This window comes from Mandrillus leucophaeus, unplaced genomic scaffold (genome assembly GCF_000951045.1).
Source record: "Mandrillus leucophaeus isolate KB7577 unplaced genomic scaffold, Mleu.le_1.0 Scaffold455, whole genome shotgun sequence".
In the NCBI taxonomy this organism is placed as follows: Eukaryota; Metazoa; Chordata; class Mammalia; order Primates; family Cercopithecidae; genus Mandrillus; species Mandrillus leucophaeus.
Genome location: NW_012104865.1, coordinates 2,059,974 through 2,087,921, shown reverse-complemented (window position 1 = coordinate 2,087,921; position 27,948 = coordinate 2,059,974).

Sequence of the window (27,948 nt, the reverse complement as noted above, 5' to 3'; positions counted from 1 at the left end):
TTCATGAGTAAACTTTCCGGTATATTTTTAAGGCAATGTCCCCATTATGTTTGTGTAGTCTTTTCATTAGCCTAAGGCCACTTCCACGTCTCAATACCCCTGCCAGTTTCCTTACTCTGGAATAATGAGTGCTCTATTCTAGTAGTTTGCTGTTCAGCACAGATAAGATGTGTGTTTTCTCCCCTGGAGTTTCTCACGGTACACCTGGATGCTTCCAGAACACTCCTCTCGGATCTTCAGCTTGAGGACAGTTCAATGTGCAAAGTCTTTGCCAAATTTCCATTTACTGGCAGCCTTTAGCTAATGTGGTTCTGCAAGATTAAGGAATGATCTCTTATCCTTCTCATTTTGGCCTGTTCTTTCAGTTCTGAAGGGTGGAATTTTTTCCCCTGAACATTTGGAAATAAACGATATTTTATTTGCCAGCCTCAGAATCACTGCCCCAGTTTACAGTGGCGTTCCTATCCCAGGGCTGGCTTCCTTATTTGGAAATGTTCTCACCGGGGCAAGCTACATTACTGAATGCTTAGCCTCCAGGTCAAATGCTAAAAGTACAGAGGGGGCTAGTAATGACATGAAACTGAAGAAAGCAGGTTCACAGTTTTGGTGCAGATCCTATCTTTCTGGGGTCACTGTACAGTGGGACTGTACCCGAACCTTATACTCGTGACCTTCCTATATGACTGTGTTTGGTTTACTTCTCAAAATATGGGGCAGGTCAGAGTATTTTCTGAATCTGGAACATCTGTGTGTAGCAGAGGAAATTATTCCCAGAATGTGACAAATCACAATCAGTACTCTCTCGTCTACAGCCCTGGAGATTTATATGCTTGTGATTTCATGAGTAATTTGAGTACTGGAGGTGAACAAGTCTATCATTGGGAACTGTTAGTCATTGACATAAGACAAAAGCCACAAACTTGTTTAAAAATTCTACTATCACACAAATTTGGAAAATGTATACACTTGTGACACATCACATCCACCCCTCTTCCTGAAAATGCCTGTTTTGTAGCACATGATTTCAGGGAAGTTAATGGAAAAGATCTTTCCATTCCCTCATCTTCAGGCTTTGTACTATTTCTGTATCTCTTTCTCTTTGCAGAAACCAGCACTGTGAAGCAATTGTGAGACACATAATACGTGGTTTTAAGTTGTTTCTAATTAGATTTTCTTGTCTTACTGTTTTGCTCCATAGTTTCCATCCACTCCTTCTTCACTGCTATGCATTTCTTCATGAAAATCAAGACAAAAGCTACACTAGCTCTGAAAAAGGACTGAATCATTTTGTATTTATTCTTCTACTTCAATTATTTTTAAGAACCATACATAACGAAGTCCAGCGCTTCTTATCTTGGATCAACAACTATTTGTTCAAGAGTATTTTCTACTTTGTTTCTTCCTCCTCACTCAAACACCATTGTGCAATTACCAAAAAAGACAATTTCTCGTAACTTACAGGGCAAATTGTTACAGGTAGTTTCAAAGACTTGCCCATAGCTATAAACATGATACATCAGTGGTAGAGGCCAAAGTGGATATAAGGATGTTAATCTTACGTGCTTATAGTTTAAAATTCTAATATACCCACTGTCTTATTGGGGGTTACTATTATTCATAAATAATAATTATAAACTAATATGACATGTATTTTTGATAAACTATGATACCATATAAATTCTTCATAAAGCTAATAAAATGTTACCTTGATTATATTCACTTTTATAAAAATTAAGAGGAGTAATTGAGACAATAAATATAAAGTGGTTAGCAGTGCCTGGCACATAGTAAGTGCTAAATAAGACTTCATTATCATTATTTATTAAGTGGCTAATAGATGCCAACTGAGCTGCTCTTCACTTCACAGCTAAGGAAACCTTTATAGCAAATCATTTAATTATCTAAATTTCTTTTTGGCTTTTATATATTCCTTGTGTCTATTTTATCTACCCAGTATCATTTCATTTCCAGTATAATTCAAATTGCAGTATATCATTAAGTCATTTAGAGTTTACATATTAGAGAGTGCTGGGTTTTTCTTAATCTATTTAATTTCCTCTAGTTGTATGCTTCACTGAAATGGCCAGGTCCAGAATTCTATTGTTCAAAAACAAACAACAAAAAAAACACACTCTCATAAGTCTACTTGTGACTGTTTAAAAAAAGTTGCTTAAAAAAAGTTTAAAACTAAAGAAAAAATACTTTTAAAATGTTTTTTATGCTCTAATACTTTTTACGTAGTGAGTATTTAAGAAGGAACCCTGTGATTGAAAATAAGCAACTACAAAAGGAAGACAGGCAGTTACACAGAAGACTGCTGCAGGACGGGTCAGGAAGGCAGACAGACACAGTCACTACAGGAGCAAAATCCTCTTCAGGTCAATACATATGACCAGGGGTAACATGTCGGGGAGATCTGTATGTTTAAAATGAAAGACAGTAATAATCCATTTCATAGACATGGTAAGGGTTTTGTCATTGCTGTCGTCGTTTTATAATGAAGAGTTCCTAACAAGTTACCTATAGAAAACTATTGAGCTGTGTCTCTCTTAGCAGCCTAGGGTGAAACTGATCACCACAGTGATGTTTACTTTGTATTCACAGATGTCCTATTTAGGGTTGTGGTTGGGATGCCCAGAAACAGATCCTTTTCTTCATTATCTTCAAAGACAGGGCTTTCTGATACTATGTTCCTTGCTTACAGGATGGCAGCAGTAGTTAATCCTCTCATTTTTCCGAAGTTAGGCTTCTGCTCCTTCTGGGTGATTGTCATGTTGGTCCCTGTTCTTCCTTTGTTCCAGGTAAATAATTGGGAAATGAGAAGAAATTGAACATATGTGGTCTTTTTTATCATCATTCTGGGCTTTCCGTCTACTCAATGTCCTCTTCTGCCCCAGTATAAAGCAAAGCCCAAGTCAGAAGAGGTATTATATCTGGACAGGAAGTGAGAAAAACCAGAGCAGCATAATGTGTAGGATTTGGCATATTCCTTGAGGGGAAGCAGAGGCCCAGTTTTCTTTGAGAAGGAAAGGCTGAACCAGCTAGGAACACCTACTTTCTGCGTCGTCTGGCTGCCTGCGAAATGCAGATGGAAAAGCTTGAGTACGTTCAGGAAGAAGCAGCTTCTCCCCAGGTATCCACGCTTACCTGTAGTTAATCAGTCTTTCTTCAGTACCTCATGTTTCTATTTTCCTGCTCCATCTTGTGTCCCTCTGTAAAGAGATTCTCAGTTATCTGTAGTTTAAACCCACTAAGGTGTGATCTGATAGTGTTTTAAGGGAAAGGTTTTCAGAGTAGGCGTGTGTGACAAGAGGCTAAGAGAGAACTTGAAGCTACTTAAACACGTTATGTTTAATTAGGACTGCCACTGGTTACTTATTAAAGAAACTTGCCTATCTAGTTTAACCAAATAGTGGTATAGGTTTAATTGTACCATCTAATATAGTGACCACTAGCCACATGTGACTAATTAAATTTAAAAATACATTAAGCATTTATTCCTCAGTCTCACTAGCTGCATTTCAACTGCTCTGTATGTGGCTAGTGGCTACTGTATCGGGTGGCACACAGTATTGCAGGAAGTTGCGATGAGCAACATTAGATGTGGGCAGTCACATGCTGGTGACACTCAGGGTCCTTTTAGATTCTCACCAGGTTATTCATTACGTACAGGTGTCCCAGAATCCTCAGCTCAAAGTGACTGTTCCTTTTCCAGGCCTCATGTCAATGCTCCAGGCAACAGAGGGGGAAAGAACAAGAAAGAACTGATGACAGTTCATTCTCTTCCCACTTTCTGTTTTTCAGAAAAATAACAACTTATTCAGAATTCCCAACTGTTAAATTACTTCTTATAGCACATGAAACGAAAATCAGTTGCATGGCCTTCCCTGACTGGGAGAAGGACTGGGGTTAAGTGAATATTTTTAATCGGCACATGGCTACTACAAACAAAGTCAGAGTTATGTTGGAAGACAGAAGGGAAGAATCAAAACTGAGGAGGTAACATCAGAATCTGAAACACATGGGATACCTTTTTTATAGCATCAATTGTATTCAATTTAAAATATGTGCTTTGAATTTTTGGTAAGTAAATTTTAAGTAACTGAAAATGGTGCATATTTAAAGAAACACGGATGTGCTGTACAGTAGAATATTTCCAAATTACAAATTTTTGGTAAAACATGATGATACAAAGAAATGTTGTCCCTTGGCAGGGCCAGTTTAATATATACCTCCACGTACTGTTGGGGTACTTAGCCTTCTTTTGCCACTAGGGGGATTTGGGTTTAATAGTTTGAAGGAAAGAAACATACATTAGGTGCTTCTTTTATCAGCACAGTTCTCATTGTCATGGGAGGCTCTAGGCAACTGATACGTCTTCAGGGTCTCAAGGAATAATGAGATGTCTCACACTGTTAGAGCGGAGAAGATTTTGGTTGTTTGGGATCACGTGAGTTTTACAGCTTTTTGCAATCCCTCAGATAAGCCCAAAACAACTGTGTATAAAAGGTATATTAGTGCCTCATCTGCCTTACACGGCTCTTTAAACTCTTCCTAAGATCTTTTTAAAATGAAAAACTGGGTTTAGATTTCTTAATGCGATGGTGGTGGAGAGAAAGCATCAATCTAATTTTTCTGCTTTCTAATTTTTCAAAGTATACTTCCAAAATGTGAATATCCACTTACAAGTGAGTTTGCTTTGAAAGTGCTATGGTATATTTGTTCTATGGTAGGATTCTTTGGCAGTGGGGACTCCTTAATGACCATAGACATAGGCTTACTGTAGCACAGGGGTGGCCCCTCAAGAAAGGTTTTAGTAGAGGTGAGCTATGATTTTGCAGAATAAATGACCAATAATAGTGTATCAATTTTCCATAATTTCCCTGACCTTCTCTCACACATCCCAATATTGTTAATAAGACAAAATGGGATTTTGGTACATCTTGATTCTTTGATGCATCCATCCTAAAATTTGCAAATCAGCCACAAATATTAGAGAACAGAAGTAGCCTTACAATTTTTCTTTGTGGGTAATTTTTTAAAATCTTTAATCGTTTAAAATATGTAATGTTTAACATTCCTCCAGATATACCATTGTGCTTTATAGCTTGGACATACTCTTATGTGTTTATGTGTTACTATGATCATAACCCTTCATGAAAGCAAGAAAAATAAAATAAAATAAACTCTATTCTTCCCTATACAATTGCTTATAAAGCCAGATTAATACCAGAGCATAGATAAACACAGCCAAATGTAAATTTTCACATAGAGTCCACGGCAACAAGTGAATAAATTGATATGCCTATGTCTTGGACACAGAAAACCAAGGCAGCAGACTTTATATTTGGTTTTACTGGAATGACAAGATTGGAAAGAAATGTAAAAGATTATTAAATTAATTTTTTGAAACTTTTAAAACCAAACTATATTGTACATATAAAAGAAAGCAAGTCATACTGTACTGCCTGATTTACTATTAAAAAGTAAACACATTTTTATAGCTACTACCTGTATCAGAACATAAGACAGACCCGGCATCTCAAGAAGCCTCCCTTATGCCTCCTCCCAGTGTTGCCTCTCCACAGGTAATTACTATTCTGAATTGCATAATCATGAACTAGGTTTGTCAAATTTTTGCATTTTATAGGAATGGACTCATATGGTACCTCTTGTTTTGTGAGTGAATTCTTTCGATCAACATAGCGCATCTGAAATTTATCAATGTGGTATGCAGCACTGATGCAGGATATTTCTTCTTGGTCACTGTGCAAGTCAGAAACCCCTGGTCAGTGATGCCCTGCCCAGGCCTCACTCGGCCATGCTGGCGTGCCCCAGCTTACCTGTGTTATAGCTTGTATCCACGTTTGGCGGTTCCTGAACTCTTGTACTGTGCCCAAGAAGAATGAGGATATGCTGGACACTGAAGGGTGAGGAGGGCCGAGAAAAATTTTATTGAGTGACAGAACAGCTCTCAGCAGAGAGGGGATGCAGCAGGGTCAGGGAGGGGATCCCCTACTCAAAGATGGGAAAGTCCTCCTCTATGGCTGGGTCTGGGGTATTTCATGGACTCAGAATGGTGTGTGTGTGTGTGTGTGTGTGTGTGTGTGTGTGTGTGTGTGTGCTGATTGGTTTGTGAGTATGCAAAAAGGGTTAAAGCGAATAAACCACTCAAAGCTGTACATGACAGTGTAGAAAAACAATTAGGAAAGAGTAGGTATATGTAAAATAGGTGAAGGGTGGAGATCAATCAGAGGAAAGAGGAGGACAAGTTCTCAATTCAGTCCAAGGGTTTAACTTGTAGCTTGGTTTTCAGGCTTTAAACTGTCTTCCGCTTGGCGGTGAGGTTTCACTGGGGACCCGCCCCTATCTGCTTAGGCATTTGGCTGCCTCCTGTCACTGTCAGCAGTGATTTGTTCCTCTTCATTGATGTGCAGTTTTCCATTTTAAGGATGTAACACTGTTTACCTATTCTACTGCTGATGGTTATTTGAGTTGTTTCCAATTTAGAGTGCTTGTGAAGAGTGCTGCTTTGAATATGTAGCATTAATCTCATATTAAAATTCTGTTCACTTTTTAATTACATATATATACCTCAGAGTGGAACAGAGGAAATGCAAAGTATAACTGACTAGAGTCAGCTTGTTAGATACTGCTAGTTTTCCAAGGAGATTGTAACAGTTTATGCATCATGATCAATGTTTGAGGCTTGAAGTTGTATTCCTTGTCCTCACCAACAGTTTGCATTGTTGGCTATCTAAGGCATGCTTTTGAGCGCAGGATAGTATCTCACTGTTGGTCTTTAATTTGCTTTTCCCTTATCACTTGGAATATGCAACACCTCTTCATATTCCTAAAGACCATTTGGAATTTCCTCTTTTGTGGAGAGTTTGTCATTAGTCTGTTTTCCTAAAAGGGTCATCTATCTTTTTCTTGTTCTTTTTTTTTTTTTTTTTCTTGAATTTTCAAGTATTTAGAATGACAGCTATCTTTTAGATGTAAGTATTACAAATATCATCTATCTGAAGCTTGGCTTTATACTCTTTAAATATTTTTTATAAATAAATGTTATTAAAATTTTATTGAAAATGTGGAAACATTGCTACCATGCAGCAGAACTTAATAAAGATTCTTGTAAGAAATTTTTGTATCTCATTCATCAATATTTCTGAGTTTTTTTGTTCTGTTTTTGTTTTTATTTTTTGTTTAACCAATCTGTGCCCATAAGTTTCTATAAGTCCGTCCTATAAATTCATTTTTCTCTCCTGTTCAAATGCTTAAACATCTTTGTTTTCAGATAATTATTTTATTTGTGAGTTAAAATAGCTTATTTGTAATATAAAAATATTTACTGTTTCAAGCTTCAATAAGGAACATGCTTTATTTGCTGAGCCGGGCGATAAGAATGAGGAAATTTGCAAGACTCTAGAGGTCAATGGGTAACTGAATTATGTTATAAAAAGAAACCATGAAATAAAGAAACCTGGCTCACAGATTCTAGAGTTTGAAAAGCTGTAGCTTTAAATTTTGGAGGTTTAGGGGAAAAGAATGGAACAGAAGGTGCTTAGATTTTTATTAATTTCTGCTGTGTGGCTACAATAAATTTCTCAATAAAGTCTACATTGCAAGCTGTTGCTTCCTAAAATTGTGTCTAATTTAGGGGAAAATATGCAAAAAATTCTGAAGATGACTCATGATGGACACAAGTAAGTGCAAAGGTTATCATGAGGACCCCATCATATCTGTGAAATCCACAATTCTAACATATCTACACAGTGCAATTTTCAGTTGCATTTTCAGTTAATTATAGAAAAATCATTTATTATTCTTTGTGATATCATACTTTACAAAGAAAAGTTAGCCCAATTATTTTAACTATGTTTTCTAACTTTAATAACATTTTATTTAAATTTTCTATGTGCCTTTTATTTCAGAAGTTGATATAGTCTTGCAGCAATATGTTTATTAGAATAAATAAAGTGATATCATATTTTCAACATGCTGTAATTCTCTAAATTGTGGCCATGTAAGAATTATGCCAGAATATATCCAAACTGGGTTAGTCTTTTTTTCTCTTTTTGCTACAACAAACTCATGTTATTGTTTAGATTTACATTAATAATAGAGATAGTAAATTGCCATCTTGTGTTTACAAAGTAGGTTTTGTTTTATTTGACATATTTTAGCCATGTCCTTGGTTTTTCCTCTCACTAATGTAATTTGGCTGGGGGAATCTAGTTTTTACTGTTTCCAGAAAAATGAATACTGGTAAGAATTGATAGTAATATTGATAATTGCCTGCCTTAAATATTGTCATGTATTACTGAAAAAAAAGAATACTGCACCCTCAGAAGGATACTACTGGTGCTATTACTTACATTCAAAAACTGTATTTATTGCCGTATACCACTAGATTTTCTTCTCCTGCTTCATTCTCTGTTTTCTCTCCTGTAGTATTAGAAAGTAATAAAATTCACTAAACTACTATTCTTGACAAACTAATCCTGCCCTGACAAAAGAAAGACCTTAGATTAAAATTTCTATAAAAAGAATTTCAAGACTTCTACAATTTTGACTGCATGCAAAATTCACGTAATATTTACATTCACAAAGGTCGTCCACGTTGTTATTATCATAAGTGAGAACTGATCTAATTAGAAAGAGTGCCAATGCCCCTGCAGATGGAAGAGGGGTAAGATGATTGACACAGAGATTTTGAGTGTCAAAAGTAGAGTGCTGATGTCATACTTTGTTTAGACTTTCAACAAAGATTTTCAAAATCAAGAACTTTAGATGTTGTTAATTCAGATATTTTGTAAAGTGACAGATAACTTATTCTATGTGGGATCTTCTAACCAAAAAATTAATTTTTGCTTTTGGCTGGCTATCAAGGGCTGATTAGGTAGTATAGAAGTGGAATAATAAAGGAGTTATTTTTTAAATAGAGGAATTTTTGTCTACCACGTTCCAGCAGGAAAAAGAAAAAGAGGCCAGGCACAGTGGCTCACGCCTGTAATCCCAGAACTCTGGGAGGCCGAGGGGGGCGGATCATGAGGTCAGGAGTTCAAGAACAGCCTGTACAGCATTGTGAAACCCTGTCTCTATTAAAAATACAAAAAACAAAAAAATTAGCCGGGCGCAGTGGTGCGTGCCTGTAATCCCAGTTACTCAGGAGACTGAGGCAGGAAAATTGCTAGAACCTGGGAGTTGGCGGTTGCAGTGGGCCAAAATGCCGTCACTGACTCCCAGGATAGAGCCACCGCACTCCAGCCTGAGCAACTGAGCAAGATTCGGTTAGAAAAGAAAAGAAAAGAAAAGAAAAGAAAAGAAAAGAAAAGAAAAGAAAAGAAAAGAAAAGGAAAATTCTACCCTATCGCAAGTGGGATTACGAATTTTTTTTTCCTAATGAATTACACAGGAAATCAGGCACAATGTTCTATAAACATGTAGGAAATGTGTATTGAGCACCTCTAGTATATAGTATGAACCTAGGACTTCTGGGAAATTCTTTATATATACTGCCTTCCATGTGTCTATGGAAAAACAAAAAACAACAACAACAACAAAAAAAAACAGCCTAAAATTCCCGGTAAGCATTGGTATCTCCTGTTGGAAAAGTTATTCTGCATTCATGAAAGATGGCTTCTAGATTTTTTTACTTCTTCCATTAGCCTGGAGAGAATGTTAATGATTAGGTGACAGTTATCTTTGTTCTTATTTCTCCTCAATTTCCTTATAAATTGGTATCTAAATTCAGCAGGCTTATTGTCATTATTACTTTTTCTGTATATTTTACTGAATTACGAGAAATGTGTCCCAGAAGAGCAGTGTGTGGTGTGCCCAGTTCTGCTGAACGTTTTTCCTGCCATCTGCCTAGATTCTTGTTTTTGCTTCTCCTACCCTGCTCTAATAATCAAGCAAATCAAGCAAACAGAGAAAGCAGCAGCAAACTCGGTAATTTTTCTTTCATCCTCTTGTTGATAATGTTTATTTTGACATCAGATATCATCAACACTAATACAGATTACAAGGAGGCAGCATGTTGTGCTGTGGGGAGAAAGGGCTTTGTAGCCAAGGGTTTGAATACTGGCTTTGCCACTTACTCAGGAATGTGGAATTAAATAAGTCATACATTTCTCTGTGACTTAGTTTCCCTTACATAAGATAATGATAACAATACTTAGCATAAGGTGCCGTGTAATTAGAGATAATGTTGTTAGAATGTAGCAGGCATGATTTAATTGATAGCTAGAAATCAAAAGAAAAATCTACAATCTCTTTCCTTAAGTAGCTTGGTATATTATGGGAGATATATGGAACAAAGAAAATAGTTCAATATATTAATATAGTGTTTAATTTTTCCAAATGATTGATCAGGATAATCAGTGCTAGAGAATTTCAGAAGCCAAGTGAAAGATTTAGTAACATTCATAAACTAGTGCCCTTTGCTCAGCCAAAAGCACCACAGTGAAATAATTGTCTTAGGCAGTTCCCCTTAACAGCAGTTGCTCCAATACACTAGGAGTGGCTATTGGAGGTTAGAAAGCTATTGCAAAAATTTAACAACATGTTAAAGGCTGGAATTGTACAGACAGATAATGCTGTTCACGTTGGAATTAAAAGCACTTAAGGACTGAAGGGAGCGAGCAGCACAAATAGGTAATTCGCTCACCAAATGTTAAACAGAGATAAGCATAATTTTCTTCCATAGATAGATAGGTAGCATCATTGATTTGAAATAAATTAAATTGCATTGAGCTACTTATTAATCCAGAAAAAAACCAATTGGAGCTATGAATAAGAATCTTTCCACATTATTTCCCTAGCCACTTCACACCCTGGTACTAGTGTTGAATTTAATAAAACAGGACCAAAGAAGCTGTGGCAATTGAAGCATGTAGCTTAGCTACAGAGCTCAGAAAGGGTATACACAGCTTTATCCAGGCTGTTTCACAAGGGATATGTAATATCCACAGAAAGAACCTCAGGATTTGCTCCCTTCTAACAACCTAGCCCTCCCCTCACTCAAGGCCTCCTACATTCACAGATATAGAAAAGATATATATTCTAACACCCAACAGAGTAAAAATAATAACTGTATTATTCTATATTTGCATAATACTTTATAGTTGTCAAAGTGCAGTGATACATATTTTCAGTAAGTTTTATTGGCTACCTTTCCTATATTTCCAAATATATATTTTAAATATGTATTTCATTTTCGCAAAAGTTGCAATCTCCGTGTATTAAATTGAAAAAAAGAGGCCAGGTGCAGTGGCTCACGCCTGTAATCCCAGCACTTTGGGAGGCCGAGGTGGGAGGATCACCTGAGGTCGAGAGTTCGAGACCAGCCTGACCGACATGGAGAAACCCCATCTGTACTAAAAATACAAAGTTATTTGGGCATGGTGGCGCATGCCTGTAATCCCAGCTACTTGGGAGGCTGAAGAAGGAGGATCGCCTGAACCCAGGAAGTGGAGTTTGCGGTGAGCCTATCTCGCCCCCCATTGCACTCCAGCCTGGGCAACAAGAGTGGAAAAAAAAAGGAAAAAGAACTTTAGATGTCACTATTGTCAAATCATTTTAAAGATATTAGATGAATGATGGAAATACAGAAAGGGTGGTCAGAGTAATTCTATCTTTTGGCAATACTTTGTTTAAAGAACGAAAATGAAGTATTTGACATAGAGCCTTGAAGGTTCTGGGCAATAAGTAAAAACAGTAAATATGTCCTCAATTTGGCCTCTTGAATGCATCAGTTTAGTATTAATATGGTTATATAAGTCTTCACAGAAAGGGGTTGGAGTTTTCCAGAACTCTAAACTCAAACATTGAGAATAAAAAGTATTATCTAAGTATTAAAAGTGACCCTTACATGGCATTCGAGGACATATGCCCAAGTCAGCAAAAGTGAACTGCTCATTATCAACTCTAATAAATATGAGCCCTGCAAGTCACAATCTATCCCCCAGTGGTCCTGACAAGCATATAAATAATTGTAAATCATATGTGGATTTTTCAGTTCTTCTATTATGAGAAATCAGTGGTAAAACATAATAGACCCAAAACAAGTTAGCTAGTAGGAGAGCCTTTTAGTGTATGTGTGGCAGAGGATGTAAGAGAAGTAAAAGCATCAAAGCATATAGTATAGATAGAAAGTTCAGAGATAAAAAAGCTCTGAAAATCAGTTTTTAAGTCTTCTAAAAGCACATACATTCCAAAGCAACGATTTTTGAACATTCAGTTAATACTATGTTTTCTGAGAATTTAAACTTCCTATTGGGGAGGGCACAGAAATAATTAATTAGAGACTAGTCATGCAATCTCTATCTTTTGTTCTATTCAAATAAGTAAATTTACTTTAAAGTCTACATGAGACGATGCTCAAGAATATTTTAATATGACAATATAATAATAATGCTTAACATATTATTAAAATGTGAATGCTGTCTAATGTACATATTTTTCATATGTTAAGCAAGATCATAGCAGAATCTGGAAATTTTAAAGTACCAATTTACCAAGTAAATCTTGCCATATTTAGTGTAAGAATTAACAGTTATCTTTTATTTCAAAATGAAAAATCATGAACAGAAATGATTGTTCATGAAAAATCATGAACAAAAATATCCAGTTCATGAAAAACACTGGATATGACACCGTATCAGTAAGCATAATTCAAGACTCTCTTTTAAAAAAAAACCCAAGAAATATCGGTACTCTGTTTAAGGGTAAAGTCAGAGAATATGGTTTTAGGAAAGCCAAAGGAAGAGAGTTGTGAGAAACAGTATTTAATAAGTGTCAAATGTTTCTGGGAGCTTAGTTTAGAGGCAGTCTGTGAGGTGCCCATTTGGTTTAGCATCATGAAGTTCAAGGATGGGCTTGATTAGAAAGTGTTGATGTGAATTATGGAATGAGAGGGAGCAGATGAAATGGACATATTACAGGTAGTATGTCAGTAAGACTGTCTATAAATGGGAAGATATAGAGTAGTAATTGGTAGAGTATATGGATGGTAGGAGGGTCTTAAAAAGATGGATAAGACTTGAGTACATTTACATATTTGCAATAATGGGGCAAAAGAAGAGGAGAGGTTGATAATAAAAATAGAGGTTGAGAAAAATCAACAAATCAGAAAGAGAGTTCCAGAGAATAGGCATATATGTGAAGCCTATGTGATACTCAATTGCAAATACTCTGTAAAGAATATATTTGTACATGTGTGAAGCAAACTAAAGTGAATGAGAACCAACAGGAAAAAAAAAAAACTTATTAAGAGGGAATAAAATAATAAGTTATGAAGGCAAACCTTCAGTAATTTGAAGTGAATTTCATTATAAAATGCATTAAATAAATGAGAAGTTGATCATGGTTGTAATGGGTTTTAAGTTTTATGAAATGCTGCTATAATTAGGTCAGAATTTTCAAGTAGAATTTGAGTGATCATCGTTGGAGGTACAAAATATTCATGGAACCTGTAACCAAGATGTTATTAAAGTGTTCAGATAAATATAATTCTGGCACAAAATAATAAGCTTTCATTTATAATTCTGAATCTCTATAAAATTTGCACCCAAGTGTTTTTATAGAATCTAATATTCTAATAATTTTTACAGTTTCTGAATGAGAAGTTTTGAAAGTCAACTTAGCTTGAATTTGTTTTATGTTTGAAAACTCATAAAACTGGATATATAGATATGAAATGAAAAATTAATCTGTTTAAAAACTTTTATTCCATTCTGTCATTACTTCATCTTTTATACAGCAGTGTAACTGAATAAAGGTTTAGTTTATTGTCTATAGTTGTCTGTGTCATTCTGTCTGTCCATTACTTACTCCTACTACTGAAGTCAATCTGTTTATATGCTACGGCTGATAAAAGCAAGGTTTCTTTATTATTAAGGTACATAATGTGGTGACTCTAGTGAAAACCTAAAAACAGAAAATGCTCTATATTCTATTTTAGAAACGTGACATATTAGACAGGCGTGGTGGCAAACGCCCGCCTGTAAGTCCAGCTACTCAGGAGGCTGAGGCAGGAGAAGTGCTTGAACCTGGGAGGCAGAGGTTGTGATGAGCTGATTGAGCCACTGCACTCCAGCCTGGGTGATGGAGAAGTTAAAAAACAAAAAAAGAAGTGTTACTTTTTCATTGTGTAACAATAAAAACATTAATCCATGTCTTTTCATATTAATTGCTTCAAGTGAAACTGAATGAGATACAGCTTTCAGTACATTAACAAGAGAAAAAAATTTCGTAGACTAGCCATCCTATTCTCCATGACTATTGGTGATATATTCTGTTTAAAGGTATTATTTACCTAATATGTTGAAACATTTTTAATGAAAGAGTTCACTTCTGTTTAGATAGAATCACAATAATTTAACTTATGTTTACAGTTATATAGATATAACCATACAATATGGTTCACTTCATAGTTGTGAAAAACAGTGTGGACAGAAACTAATATTTTTCTAATGCAGTGAAAGAATGGATGTGAAGGATACTATATCCACACACATATTAAGAATAAGAGATGGCTTTTGAATTTATACATGTCTTTTAATTAAACTGAAATATTTTAATGTGTTATTTCAGTTTAATTGCTAAAAATAACTCCAAAAAGTGACAAAAACTAAAGGAGCATAATTTTTTCTTTGTTTTAGTTATTTTCTTGTATACTAATTATCCATGTGTGCAGACTGTTTGTAAACTGTAAAGCCCTATACAAATATATTTTTATTGATTTTTCTAGATCACTAAGTGATTCTATTTATCAAAACTTGTGACAATTCGGAGAGCAAACATATGAGATGGGTTTTATAAAACTGTAAAATTTTATTTTGATTTGTCATAAAGTTTGATAGTGATACGCCTACACATCCCAGCCCCAAAGCCTTTTTGTGAGCAAATATTTCTTTAAAGTTGAAGTAGAATATTCTAACAAAAATTGCTAATTAAACAACTTGATGGTTTTATTACCCTTATAATAGACCAGGTGCTATGTAAAATATGAATTGTAGCTCATCCTTTTTTGGTTCAAAAACATTTAATTTGGTTTTGAAAATCCTAATTACAAAATAACTCAGTGACTTAGCACAGAGCTAAATAATTGTTTTTGTAATGAAACAAAACAAATATTCTCAAAGCATATTTTGTTCATCGTTGCTGACTTGTCATACAATAAAGGTAAAGGCAAAAAAAAGTAACTTGAAAGGTATTTCAGTATGACTTGTTTTACAGAATAATTAATTCTGCCATTCTACACTACATTAAGAAAAATGTCCTATCTTAGATGAACTCGAGTGTAAAGTATACTGGAAATTAATTGGTATAGAGAAGAGCATCTAGCCTAAAGAGGAGATGAGGAATGAAGGGTGCTTGTGAACCGAAAGTGACTGGGAGTGGTGATGACTTCCCCAAAAGGCAGAGCTTATCAACAGGAATTTCTGGTCCATAGAAATGCTTTACACACCAGGCAAGGGTCATTTTCTAGCTCCTAGGGCCATCTAATTCCCTGCAGCACAAGAGCTACTGGTGTCAGGGATCAGGAGCCACTCTAGGAGAATAGAAGCTGAAAATACTAGACAAAGCGTCTGGGCACCAGCCGTGTGGTTAGAGTTTCAGGAAAGAACTCCACCTAAAAAGAGAATTTGAGAGTGCAACAAAGAACTGGAATAGAAGAGACAGAATTTCGGAAGAAGGATGAAGCTCAGAGAGCTCTATGATATTTGGAAATCTCTTCAAAGTACTGGCTCCAAAATATGCCTTGATAAGACTGATTCCAGAGTCTACATTGCTGATTTCCCACATATTTCACTGGAAGAAGTGAAATATACAATGCCTATAACTGAGCTGTGAAAAGTTTTCAAAAACTTTAAAAAACCAGAAATAATTGTACAAAATCTATACTCCAGATTGTGTGTGAATATTTATATGCGTATATGTTTAATATGTAATAAAATACAGAAAAATATAAATAGAATGACGTAAAGTATAAAATCAACAACATAGGGGGTTGAGATCTGTTGGTTCAGAAAGGAAATCAACATCAAAATGACCAAATCTCTATGAAATAGTAATAACCAAAGTCAAAAATCCATGTAGATTTCTGCTCTGGTCAAGATGAAGTTATGACACTAGATGTAACTTACCACCCTAACCAGTAAAAAATAAATATACAAATCTACAAACAATGATATTCGAAACACTGGACATTAATCAAGGAAGCACAAAGATCCCGAAAACTTGAGATAAATAAGATACGTTATCCCCCAACTTATTGCCTTGATAGAGGTTTTGTGCTGTGCTGCACAAAGACAGGGTACTAAATAGTGCCTGGCATGCTCACTAAGTTGAGGTGAATGGAGTCCGGCAGGTCAGACACCCGACAAGAGAGAGTTCTATGGTGGATTCCCCTGGAGTATTCAAGAGAATACTCAGCAGCACATGCCTATGAGGGAATTACCCAAAGCTGGGAAAAGAACTGCACAAAGTGATGGGTAGATTCTTGATAAGCATGACATAAAATACAGGACCTCAAGTAAAGACTGATAAATTTATTTACATAACAACTTAAAATACTCTGTCAAAAAAGGCAAAAGGCAAATAATAAACAAATAAAAATATATGCAGTACATCAGACAAATGAGGGTCAGCTTCCTTATTATGCCAAAACTCTCATACAAATTGAGAAAGAGACTAATAACTCAATGGAAAAATTAAAACACTGTAAAACTGCAGATATATGTGTAAAAATGACTATTTCAGGATTGTTTATAACTGAAAATGTTCTGTATTCTAGCAAGAATGAAGCCATTAAATATATTTTGTTACACATATATTTTGTTTCGAGACTATTTTGACCAATCAGAACTGAATAATTTTGAATCCTTTGTTTTCCTAAATCCCAAATATATAGAAATTTATGCAAATGAATGGCTTTGTTCTCGAGACAATATATCAGGATATCATTTAATATATAGAAAAAATAATGGAAATCCATACGTCTTAATATCGGCAGACGAACAAGACAGGTTATTGTGGAAATAAGTCAGAATTGTAGAATAATAAAATATGATCCTACTTTTATAAAATTAAAATAGATGCATTTTATGTTTATGTAATACAAAAAGTAAATAAAGTGATGCACGTCTGTGAAAAGACTTATCTAATGATTAACATAAGAAAATGACATGCCAATGACCAATAAATCTATGAATATATAGTTATGTTAAATGACACATTAAAAAAAGTTGAAAACATCAGTGTGGACAACTGCTAAGTAAAACAGAAACTCTCAAATACTTGGTTTTAATATAACAAGACTGAACACTTTTGGTAATCAATAAGGCAGCAAATATTGAAACTATTTCTTTTTTTTCTTCTTTTTTTGAGACAGAGTCTCACTCTGTCACCCAGACTGGAGTGCAGTGATGTGCTCTCGGCTCACTGCAACCTCTGCCTCCCAGGTTCAAGCAATTCTCCTGCCTCAGCCTCCTAAGTAGCTGGGACTACAAGCCTGTGCCACCACACCCAGCTAATTTTGTATTTTTTAGTAAGAGACAGGGTTTCACCATATTGGCCAGGCTGTGTTTTGAACTCCTGGCCTCAAGTGATCTGTCCTCCTCAGCCTCCCAAAGTGCTAGGATTACAGATGTTAGCCACTACACCCAGCCGAACCTTTTTTTTTTTTTTAACTAGAAATTCTGCTTGTAGAAATCTATTGCATAGACAAGTGAGGAAGAATAGATGCATACAGGTAGCCAGTTCTTACAATAGTCAAATGTGAAATAAAACTGTAAAATAAGACCCCAACCTCTCCAGATCAGAGAGACTCCCTGTTGCTAATAAAAATGCTCTAAATTTAAAAGCAGAACCAGGTAGCAGAGCAGGATCAGAGTCCTGGCATATTCTTGGGTCCCTAGCAAAAGCAGCTCTTGACAAACATTCTGCTTTACCTTTCAGAGTCAGAAGAGTTCCTGTAACCACAGACAAGATAAACTGAGGCCAGAAACACACCTCACTGATCATTTGAAATAAACACCTGACAGCAACTTCTGGTTTGTGGCTTAGAAACAACTCAATTAGGGCTTATTTTGACCAATCAGAATTGAAAGATTTGAATTCTTCATTTGCATAAATTAACCTGGTTAAGCACTTAGGTGAGAACTTTTCCTATTTAAGCCAGACCCTTTCTTTGTTCATTTACATTTTCACTTGTGCTGAAGGCTCTGTCTCCCCCATCTGCAGATTGTTGTTGTTGTTGTTGTTGTTTTTAATGGAAAATAGAGCTCTCCCTTTTCCTTCCACAGATCTCATGGACCTGTGTTAATACCAAAAAAGAAGTCAATGGCCATTCATAAGTGTTGCGGGAAGTCAGGGACCCTGAACGGAGGGACCGTCTGGAGCCACAGCAAAGGAACATAAATTGTGAAGAATTCATGGACATCTATCAGTTACCAAATAATACTTTTATAATTTCTTATGCCTGTCTTTAATCTCTTAATCCTGTTATCTTCATAAACTGAGGATGTACATCACCTCAGGACCACTGTGATAATTGTATTAACTGTACAAATTGATTGTAAAACATGTGTGTTTGAACAATATGAAATCAATGCACCTTGAAAAAGAACAGAATAACAGTGATTTTTGGGGAACAAGGGAAGACAACCATAAGGTCTGACTGCCTGCGGGGTCAGGCAAAAAGAGTCATATTTTTCTTCTTGCAGAGAGCCTGTAAATGGACATGCAAATAGGAGAGATCTCACTAAATTCTTTTCCTAGCAAGGAATATTAATATCAATACCCTGGGAAAAGAATGCATTCCTGGCGGGAGGTCTATAAACAATTGCTCTGGGAGTGTCTGTCTTATGCAGTTGAGATAAGGACTGAGATCCGCCCTGGCCTCCTGCTGAACCCTCAGGCTTACTAGGGTGGGGAAAAACCCCTCCCTGGTAAATTTGTGGTCAGACTGCTTCTCTGCTCTCGAACCCTGTTTTCTGTTGTTTAAGATGTTTATCAAGACAATACGTGCACTGCTGAACATAGACCCTTATTAGTAGTTCAGCTTTTGCCCTTTGCCTTGTGATCTTTGTTGAACCCTTATCAGTTCTGCTTTTGCCCTTTGTCCTGTTCCCTCAGAAGCATGTCACCTTTGTTAGACCCTCATTAGTAGTTCTGCTTTATGCGCTTTGAAGCATATGATCTTTATACCTACTCCCTGTTCTTATACCTCCTCCCTTTTTGAAACCCTTAATAAAAATCTTGCTGGTTTGAGACTCAGGTGGGCATCACAGTCCTACCGATATGTGATGTCACCCCCAGCAGCCCAGCTGTAAAATTCCTCTCTTTATACTGTCTCTTTATTTCTCAGCTGGCTGACACTTAGGGAAAATAGAAAAAACCTACATTGAAGTATTGGGGATGGGTTCCCCAGATACATAAGAAACTACTTTAAAAATTAAGGTTTCAAAATACAATTAATATTCTTCAAGTTTTTAAAATGATGTGGTATAAGGAGAATTATTTGATGACAGTTTGCCTCTCCAGATCCACTCCTGTCTCTCTCCACAAAGTTCTGTGCTACCTAGTCTTGTTCATAAGTTTTCTTGACCTCTGGACCCATAAACTTTCTTGACCTCTGGTTTCCTGTTGAGTGGAAGAGGAAGATGAGCTAGGGTTCTCCACTCCCTGCTGGGTCCCTAAGGTTAGAGTGGGCAGATGATTTTCATTTCCTGTAAAACAGGCCTATCTACACAATTCTCTCTGATGTCAAGGAGCACTACACATTAAGCCATTGTTTTTTAAAATCCATATACATTACCTTCAAAATAAAATATGTGTGCTTATCTATTCCTATGTATCTATCTCCTCTTATGCGTATGAATATACCTATCTATATCTCATTAAATTTCAATTCATTTATTTATGTACATACAACTAAAATAGTACATACATTTACAATTATTTTTAGTTGAATTTCATACATAAATAATGTAACTCTTCCTTGTAGTTAATTGTCAAAAGTCTGAAACTTATATCATCAAATAAAATCACTAAATGTGCTTTATGTTTAGAAAATATATGGTTTTGGTATTTTTAAACAGTGTTTATTTTCTTATGAATATGAAGAAAGATTTCTCTGTATTTGTGAGAAATGTTTTTCTTTTGTGCTATCAAACTGAAGTGATAAGTTTTACCTGGGAAGCTACTATTTTACATGTGTTAAATGAAAGAGTATATTTTATTTATTTCTATTTTACTTACGAAGCTCCAATATTGTTTAATGTAAGTAGCTGATATTCTGAAACACTCTCACTTATTATTTCTCCCCCAAGATTAGAGGCTCCTTTAAAATACTGGAATATGCTTTATATGAAGGACATAACACAAAGTAATAGAAGCTCTTACTAATGCATAAAAAACCTCTTCTAATGTAACCATGGTTTCATCATTGAACATTTCTATTGTTAGTTCCCTATTCTAATGGGGAAATGCAAAACAGCAGGACTTTTTGATATCAAGATAATTTGAATGTCAAATGATAGAATATAATACAAAATGAAGATAACTGAACTTTATGTGAGTATGGGTTAAAAATATTTTTTTATTTACAAAAGGTAATGTAGATTCCTATACCAAAGCAATGCCTCTAATTTAAGGCATTATTTATTTTGAAGAATGAATTACATGATGAAACATTAGGGCAAACTGTCAGTACTGATGCTTAAATGTTGTGATTACAAATATTACAACTATTATTGCTATTCAGGGGCAGAGATCACTTCACTTGACTTCCTTGCTGATAATTTATTGTTAAAATGTGGTATAAAAGGGATAGCTACAATCAATGGACCTGTAATTTGTATATCTGTGATAGATATTTAAGGTTAGGATATTTATTGTTAAAATAACATGGTCCCTAAAATGTGGCATAAAAAGGGTAGCTATATTTAATGGACCTTCAATTTAAATATCTGTGGTAGACATTGTAATGTTGCTATGTACAAAGACAATAAAGAAGGCAAACCAATGGGAAGAATGTCAAAGATTCAAGTTGAATCAATAGCAAGGACATTTTACAATAATGTTTTATTAAGATGAGCTTTAACATTAATAATAGAGTAAAACAAGGGTAAAATTTGGTTTTCTCTCTTTTTATTTCTAACATGATTATTTTAAAGTCCTTTGAAAAGGTTTCATAAGACATGGTAAAAAGCGAAGTAACAAGATAACATTTGTGTTATATTTTTCATAACTCACTTTGATCTTTGCATGCTAAATGTTCTCACAAATTCTTGTCATCTGGGTAATGTTTATATTAAACATTTCATACCAATTAGCTTGTAAGCAAAACCTTTTCCTAGGTCATTTATGTTTTCTTATTTTTTTTCTTTTGACTTTTATTTTAGGTTCAGGGTACATGTGCAGATTTTTCACATGAGTAAATTGTATGTCACTGAGATTTGGCACATGAATAATCCTGTCACCGCGGTAGTGAGTATAGTACCTGACAGGTAGTTTTTCAACCCATGCCTTGTCCCACCCTCCCTACTCAAGTAGTTCCCAGTGTCTGCTGTTTCCATCTTGGTGTCTATGTTTATTCAATGTTTAGCTCCCACGTATGAGTGAGAAAATAACAGTATTTGGTTTTGTGTTCCTGTGTTAGTTCACTTAAAATAATGGCCTCCAGCTGCATCTATGTCACTGTGAAAGACATAATTTCATTCATTTTTATGGTTGCCTAGTATTTCATGGCGTATATGTACCAAGTTTTCTGTATTCAGTTCACTGTTGATGGGCATCTAGGTTGATTCCATGTCTTTGTTATTGTGCATAGTGCAGCAGCAAACATATCAGACAATATCTACCACAGATGTATAAATTGCAGGTCTATTGAATATAGCTACCCTTTTATACCACATTTTAGGGACCATATTATTTTTGCTAGAATGATGTATATTCTTTTGGATATATACTCTGCAATGGGATTACTGGGTAAAATGGCAGTTCTAAGTTTTTTGAGGAATCTCCACATTGCTTTCCACAGTGACCAAACTAATTTACATTCCCACCAGCAGTGTGTGTGTTCCCTTATCTCTGCAATCTCACAGGCATTTGTTATTGTGTAAACTTTTTCTTAGTAGCCATTCTGACTGGTATGATATGATATCTCATTGTGGTTTTCATTTGCATTTTTCTAATAATTACTGATGATTTTTTTTTTCACGCATTTGTTGGCCATATAAATGTCTTCTTTTAGGAAGTATCTGTTCATGTCCTTTGCCCATGTTTAGTGGGGTTGTTTTTTGTTTCTTGAACTAAGTTCCTTATAGATTCTGGATATTAGATCTCTGTCGGATGCATAGTTTGTGAATATTTTCTCCCATTCTGTAGGTTGTCTGTTTACTCTGTTGATAGTTTCTTTTGCTGTGCAAAACTCTTTAGTTTATTTAGGTCCTACATGTCAAATTTTGTTTGTGTAATAGCGGGGAAATTATAACGCATATTCCAGGTTCACATGCAGTTACCTTTGTTGTAGTTGGAAGAAAATAAATGTTCTAAAAAAGAACAAAATAACAAGGGACTTCGGCTCTATTAGTAAATAACATTTAACAATATTATGTGATGGTGAAGTTAAATTGTACATCATTTATATTGATGAATAAAAATGTGACATAATATATTAAATCAATAGTTGTAATGTGAAGTCTAAACTTAAAACCCTCCAGAGCCAAATCTTCAAAGATCGTAACTTAGTCTTTCTTTTACCTGCCAAACAAATGATGATGTACACAGCAGAGAATACTCTTTTTCCCAACAATTTTTCCATTAGTCTCAAAACTATATTCAAATACAAAAAAACTCTCACATGACTCTCAAAATGCCACATCAGAGTTCCCAGGTAAAATTTATTAGATTTTTTAAAAATGTGTATACATTCTATAAACTGAAATATGATAATAATGGTCTAATCATAACCCAGTCTGGTGAATAACTTCTTGAAATAGATCCCAACATTACATTTGAAAATTTCCATAATATATTTTGAGCTACTATAGATTTTTCATATCAATTTTTTATTAGCTAATCATAGATGATTCTAAGTCACCATATGAAAATAAAAGTAATTTAATACTATGGCCTTATTATTAATAATTATTTTTAGTTCACAATGGTATTACAAATGGCGTCAATTCATGTTAGGCAAGAATTGGCATTACAATAAAGTTCATATAATACTTTGAAATTCCTTACATGTGAGTCATTATTTGTACATGTGAGTAATTATTTGCACATTTGAGGAATTATTTGCAAATTATTTACAAATGTATTTCTACCTCCATCCACCATACCTTCTTTTACCATTTCTCTGATAATACTTGAAGTTATTTGAAGACAATAAATTTAGTTAGTTTTGTTTTCTTCCACAAAACCATAGATATGTATACTATCTACATAAAAATATGTATAAAATTCTTTGTGATCTAGGATACAAAGATAAGCAAATAAGTTTTTAAAATCTGTGTGGTTTTTTTTTTTTTTTTGCCTTTTTAAGTTAATTTTTTTAGAATCACTTTACTCTTTTCTTTCAAAGATCTGAATGTAAAAATGTATTGGAGGCACTCAACTTAAAGGTGCCATTTAGTATGACGATGTTTTAATGCATTTTCCTTTTACAATAATTAAATCGTAAAGTGCATGGCTGCTGATGTGAAAAATTTGTGCTACAATGATATCATTTAAGAATTGATTTATCTTAGAAAACTGACAGCATAATGAATATAATATCATTAACCTTGAAACCAAGACTTATAAACAGCCACAGTTGACAAGGAACAAAGGTCACCATCTGAAGGTTAACCTCAATATCTTGATCCAATTTCTAAAGGACAAACTACTTCATCTAACACTAAATCTCTAATTATTACAAAATGATAACTGTAAGTTAGTCTAAACTAAATCACCTTGTCCATCTGTAAAGCTCTTTTATCCTTTGAGAGGTAATTGACAAAGAAAGATAATATTGAATTGTTGTTGTTGATGTCCATAAACGTTTACAGCCTATTAAGCTAGTTGTATTTTGTTAATCTTAGCCATATTTGCCAATGGGGTCAGTCCTTCCTAAAACATGCCCTTTCTTAACCAAGTATAGGTTTTTATTAAAGTTTCTCAAGTAGATGACATCATTGCAACCCAGGATCCTTGAAATAGTTTTCCCACTTGAGTAACTTAGTGTCTCCTGGTGACAGAAAAGCAATTAAAAATTGAGTGTTTTGAAGGACTTTTAGGCAGAAGTACAGATGGCAATTTACATGACTAAAAAACAATTCCAGTAAAAGACAAGAAAATAAAAAAGCATAAATATTACTTAGGAGGCTTTTCAAGTAATGTGAGTTTATAAGATAACATACAGCAAGATTTAATTTTTCCAAATATAAATGTACACGTGGGAAATAACAACTCTTATTCTTATGAACGTAAACTGTATAGAGAGGTGGAGGAAGAGAGGAAGAGAGGAAGGGAGGGATAGATGGGTAAGTAGAAAGATATACAAAACAACAATTGTTTAAACATGGAGTGATTGGGTGTGAACATTTTATGAAGATGGTAATTGATAAATGGGAGCTATCATTCTTTAGCTGCGTGCTGACTTTACAATGTTATGACAGTGCCCATTTTATTAGTCATATTTTCAATTATTTGTCCAATTTTTAAATGTGCTTCATCTTCTATATATGGTCTGAATTTAAAGGACATTCATATGGAATATTATAATTTTTTGTCATAATTAGAACATTTGATATAAAACTAGGACATTTGATTTGTTTTCTTGTGTTCTAACTTACGAAAATTAGAACGTGATAGAACATTTGATATATAACACTTCTTACAGAAATATTAAGTTTATTCTTATGGTAAGAAAGATAAATTAAATTACATTTTTCCATATTAGAAAAAGAAACTCCTAGTTTTATTCCTAATGCAATTTTAATATTCAGTTTCTGATGATATGAGCCCAAATATTCCAATCATCTTAGGGAACTTTGCTTATCTTCCTATAACATGCCTTTTGTATAAAAATTTCATCACATTTAACATAAAAATGTGAGGTAATCATTTTTGGTAGCCCATGTTTTATTTAAGATTTTGAAAACGGTCCCGTCTAAGGACCTTCAAAATCCCAATATTGGAGATAAAAATATTTTCTTATAACCATTATCCTTGATGGTATCAGATGTTGGCTGAAGACTATTATAATAGTTCATCGAATAAATGACAACTTGGTGAAGTAGGATAAACAAATAATACTTACCTTGAAGTAGAGAAAAGCAGTCATGAAAAGTTACTCAAGTGAACAATTTGTCTTTGCATATTTCTCTCTAATATCAATAATATTTTATTGTTTTTCTTTTCTTGACTAAGTCTTGTTTGTCAACTACTCTATTACATTACTAGAGTGCTGTTTCATCATGTACAATTTCTTATCTTTTAAAGTAAAACTAATACCTCAGAACAATTTAAGTAGATATTGCTTGTTTTGATAAATGAATTAAATGATTATTACAATCATTGCTCAAAGAGAATATATCATGTTAATTGCTGTATTTTCTGTGTCCAGCACAATAAATATTTGTTGAATAACAAATTTGTTTAATGTTTTAAATAGAAGGAAATTTTCCATATATGTAAACAATATATAGCCCTAAAACAATTATATTAATAATATTTTGCCATGTGTTTTATGCTTTTTAAAAGAGCTTTCATATAGCTTTGTGAGAAAATCAATATTACTTGAGGAAATAATTTAAGCTGGTATTGCCTTCTCCCAAGTTGTTTCAGCTTACTACCATGGGATTTAGATATGAAGTCCAAAAAGGGTAATTATAATGTATTTTCCCCTAAAATGAACATATAAAACATTCTTATACTTACTTTAAAAATCTACCCTTAGCAAACACTTAAATCCTCATAAACAGGCTATGAAGATAACTGTATTAGAAAGCACTTATGAATGTACTAATAAACTAAATTTTTAGCTCAGTTTATATGTTGGCAGCTTAAATGTTAACAAAAATTCTATATAATTTAGTTATATATTTTTTGTATGAGACTGCATAATTGAGAGGTTAGAGGAAGGTATGTTTATCTATCAAGACCAGCCCTGACTTTCATCTACTTATACAAATTAGCTTTACAGTGACCTCTAATTTTTATCTCTGCTGCAAATATGAGGTTTTGCCTGGTTTCTCAGGTCTGAAATTACTGATGCTAATAATAGTTGGCATTTATTAAGCCTTGTATATGAATGATCTCCTTTAATCCTACATCCATAGATGTAGATATTATTTTATCCCTATTTTACACATAATGATATGGGTGATACAGAAAGGTTTAATAATTTTCTCAAAGTCAGCTAGCATGTGATGTGGCAGAGATAGGGTTTGAAAACAGGCAGTCTATGTAGATGATGCTTTCCATACTACATTCTATTCTTTTCATACCCTGCCAGAAATTTTTAAGGCAGGTATCCTATCTTGATTTTGTACCCTTTCATGGGCTGGAATTCTGTTTCTGTCTATAGCCGAGTAAACCTCACATGCTGTCAGCCAACCCAGTCTGCAGCCCCTACTTGCCTGCTTAAGTCTCACATATTATGTGTGGACATGATGATTCAAATGCTCTTCTTGCTGACATATTTATGTATCATTTACCATTATACCTCACTGGTGCATCTTCCTATGTTTCCTGTCCCAAGAGCCTCTTTATATCCCAACCTCCTCGTATACTTACTGAATTGCTTCAAGATTAGTAAAGAAGGTTAAATGCCTCATGCAATAACATGACTTGAGGTACTGAGTCACAGTTGGATAAAAAGGAAAATATTGAGAAATATTTTGTAGTTAAAATTCAACAAATTTTACCATCATACTAGTTATAGGGTCAAAATTTATAGTTAAGTGGGGATTACAAAATTATGAATTTTAGTTACTGGGAGGATGATATGGCATACAGAAGGACACCTGGAAGGAGTTAAGGATAAAACATTACAAAAACTCCATAACCTTGGTTTTACATAGATTGACTTTGAGGCAAAGGAGAAACATACAAAGAGACATCTTGTGGTATCACTATGTCTACAAGTTTATTATTTCATTATACATGATATTTTGATTTTTGAATATCTTCTACAGTAGGAGATCAATAAGTTGCATTAAGAGATAGATAATAGGTGTTCAGGAAGTTCATAGTAAATTGAATTGAAGTGATCAGACTAAGGTATAGATTGATATCTAATTTTGCCAATTTCAAGGCCAAATCATCTCAAATTAAATGTGCTATACTCAATTGTTAATGATTTTTTTAAAAAAATCAACTGCTGCCACTAAGGCAAAATCTGATTTGCAGATATATTCAATTAATCTCAAGATGTTCTGTAATAAATTAAAAAATACTCTTAACAAATTTTATTTGTGCCCTTAAAAACTTTGAAGTAAAATTAAAAATCAGTCCAAAAGTTTCTGATTAATAATGCTTAAGCTTTAATTGCAGGCAACTTTGAGGTGTTTTAATAAGGTATCTTGTTATACAATCCCTTTCACAAGGCATTCTGAAGGAAGAGATTATGAGATTTATTCCTGATAATTTACTTAGGAAAAATTTTATTGTTAATATCTGTGACACCTAAAATATTTGATGAATTAATAAATTCATATTTTTAGAAAGCAAAAAATATGTTTCTCTTTGCTTCTCTGCACTTATCTTTTTTTCTGCTTTCTGAATTATTTAATTAGAACCCTGAAATCTAATTGGACAGAAATTAATCTTTAAAATTGACTGCCTTCATTCACACCCTAGTCACAGGGCAGCAAATAAATAAAATGAAAAAATATATATATTTAAAAATGGGTTCTCTGGTTCTGCAAGAGCTAGAAGTCGTTA